Below are 3,139 nucleotides of genomic sequence, written 5' to 3'. Positions count from 1 at the left end.
TTATTTATTTGACAGACAGAGACCACAAGTAGGCAGAGAGGCAGGCAAAGAGAGAGGAGGAAGCAGGCTCCCTGCTGAGCAGAGAGCCCGATGCGGGGCTCGATCCCAGGACTCCGGGATCATGACCTGAGCCGAAGGCAGAGGCTTAACCCACTGAGCCACCCAGGTGCCCCCAGAAATGAGCTTTTAAACTCACCAAGTCCAGGAGAAGGGTCGGGTCCAGAGAGGGGCTGTGATTTACCCAAGATCACCTGAAAGAGTATCTGGCAGAAGTGGGAACTTTCCAAAAAGGAATTAGAAATGAACAGTGGGCATGTTTATTACCTTTTACCATCAGGAGTTTGTGCACTAAACTATTATTACTAAAAAGGGAATAAATTTCTTCCATATGTTTCAAGGTTTAACTCACTGAGCAAAGACCATATTGCCAATATGCAATTTTAAGGAAGTTGGGGCAGAAAGGCACTTATTTTACTAGTTTAATGCAGCACTAGATTTCGGGAATTACCATTCTGTTTTGGAGGGACAGTGTTGGATGTTTATGCATAGCAAAGTCTGGGGCCCTCAAATACGGCTTTGTGGTTCCTGTCTTTCTGGGTTGCCTGTGACGCACGGTATAAGAATCCTTCAATTATTCTGAAAGTAGCTGGCTAGTGGCTGTAGTTTTTCTTCTGTCCTTCCATTTCTCTCTCTCACAGGGTGTTACCTCTTCATGTCGGAAACGTTCTTTTCCATTAGGGTCCCCCATTCCATGCAGCCCTTAGAGGTGTACACACAGGTCGTGTTTCTTTGCCCCGGAATAGGGGCACGTCTGAGAGGGAGCTCCAGCCTCAGTCCAAGTCCTCAGCTAGGATGGGAGCATGAGGGAAAATGAACCAGGGCTAGGCTGTACCTGTTTGTGGCTTTTATTAGCTAACCTTTGGCTTTCTTCCTTTAGATAAAAGGAGAAAAAAAAAGATGTGGTTCGTTTTTACTTTTTGATTTTTTTTTTCTCACTAAGGATCCATTTTGAGACACCATCTTTTCACCAAGAAGATCTAATTCTCTGGCAAACCAGACTTCCCATTGTTGACAAAGGGGCCACACCCTTCCTTTCTCCCTTCCTCATTCGTCTTCCTCTCCTAGACCAGTCACCTTCACATGGAGAACTTGGTTCTCAGGAGACATTCTCCTGGGCGAGTCAAGTGTCCTTGCCCACAGCGCTGAGTGACCATGGTGCCCCGAGTTTGGTCACTGATGAGGTTCCTCATCAAAGGCAGTGTGGCTAGGGGTGCCATCTACCTGGTATATGACCAGGAGTTGCTGGGACCAAGTGACAAGAGCCAGGCTGTCCTTCATCAGGCTGAGGAGGTAGTCCCTCCAGCCATGTACTACCAGTTCAACCAGTATGCGTGTGAGCAGACTGGTCCAATGATACCCTAGCTCCCATCTGTGACACGTGGAATTCAGGCATTATTTCAGTGATGTCGGTTCCATTGGCGGCTCCCTCTAAGGGCTGCAAAACCTCCAAGGAGGGCTGGGAACACCTGAGGGAGCGAACTGAGTAGCCTATCAGAGGAGGCTGCCTGCCCCAGTCAGGAACAGGGGCAGGGGTTCCATAGACCTGGAGACTCCAAACTGGGACTGGGACCCCACTCCAAGGGCATCTCCCAGCCTTGCCAGACCAATAAAGGACTTTGGAGGTGCAAAAAAAAAAAAAAAAAAAAAAAAAAGGAAAGAAGAAAAGAAAAAAATAATACTTTCTGAGGGTCTGCTTTAAGTAAGCTGAAAAACTGTCCGTTTACCTGGGCCTGTCTAGGTTTTAGAACTGAAAGTCCTATGATTCAGGAAACCCTCCATTTTGGGAAAACTCAGACAGCTGGTCACCCTAACCCAAGGTGGAGCATGGCCTGGGAGCTCTGTAAACTGGCCATCAGCTTCTCAGGTGCTCAGCAAAGCTGAGAGGTTTCAGATCCTTACAGAGGAAAGCATGACATGGTGGAAAAGCATTTAATTAGAACTGCGGACCTTGGGTCCTGGTCCCGGTTTGACTGCAAAAGAGGTAGAGCTCTAGGACAGATCACTGAACATCAGTCTCCTCCTTTGAAGAGTAGAAACATTGGATTTGATGTTCTTTGACGTTTTGCAACCCAGATTCTGCAATTCTATTTCTAAAGGAGTGTGATGAACCAGTTCCCACGAATTCATATTCCCAGATAGGCGACGATAGCTAAGAAGGTTTTGTTGACACTTGCTGAGGACGCTAACATTTACGAAGGCCTCATTCAGTGCCAGACACAGCCATTATTTTACTTCATCCTCACAACTTTTTTAAAAAAGATTTTATTTGTTTATTTTAGAGAGAGAGAGTGAGCAGGAAGAGGGGCGGAGGGAGAGGGAGAGAGAGAATCTCGAACAGACTCGGCACTGTGCTTGGAACCGGACATGGGGCTTGATGTAGGGTTCAATCTCATGACCCTGAGATCATGACCTGAGCCAAAACCAAGGGTCAGAGGCTCAGCTTGCCTGAGCCACCCAGGAGCCCCAAGGTAGGTGCTTTTTTAACTTTCATTTACAGATGAGAGGCTCAGGCTTAGAGAGAGTACGTCACATGCCCCAAATCACACAGAAAGCTGTGGGTCAAAGATCAGAACCTGGGAGGTCCTGTTCCCAAGCCCAGACTTGAACTGTTGCTCTCACTGGCTGGGGATGAGTCAAGGGTTGAAATGAACAGGCTAATTGTTTCCCCTCAAAGGACTGGGAAAAGGAAACAGTGGCTGTTTGGAATGAGATCTTCCCTTTCTGGGCTGCTAAAGGTTATGGTCCCCCAAAATAGAGACTGGTATTTGAGAAATTAGTGTTCTTAGCTTCTAGCCAGGCCCCTCCCTGCTCTTTAAGACTAAACAAAGGGTGGTAAAACCAATTGAGAATTAGAGCATTCCCCCACCCCCACTCCTCCTTTCTTGAGGCTTTAGGCTAGTTCTACTCCCTACAGGCTCTGTGAAGCATTTTGAGGTCCGTTAGGAAGACTCAGGGTCACTGTCAACTGCTCGCGCTGTCTCTTACTGTTGGTCTGGAAAATGATTCCATTTAGATCAGGCTTGCCTAAAACTGTGTGTATTGGGCGGGGGGTGGGGGGTGGTGCAGTGAGGAATGTAGG

The 3,139-nt window shown here is 47.6% G+C and overlaps 1 pseudogene across 1 annotated transcript; it reads left to right on the top strand.

The window, feature by feature from the left end:
- The first annotated feature begins 1,212 nt into the window (after window positions 1–1,212).
- Window positions 1,213–1,547, top strand: LOC308349139 (MICOS complex subunit MIC13-like; annotated as a pseudogene). Its single transcript has one exon. The product of its transcript is annotated as an MICOS complex subunit MIC13-like (transcript).
- Window positions 1,548–3,139: the final 1,592 nt, after the last annotated feature.

Source organism: Martes martes (assembly GCF_963455335.1).
Source record: "Martes martes genome assembly, chromosome: 9".
NCBI lineage: Eukaryota > Metazoa > Chordata > Mammalia > Carnivora > Mustelidae > Martes > Martes martes.
This window is presented reverse-complemented; position numbering and strand designations above follow the sequence as displayed.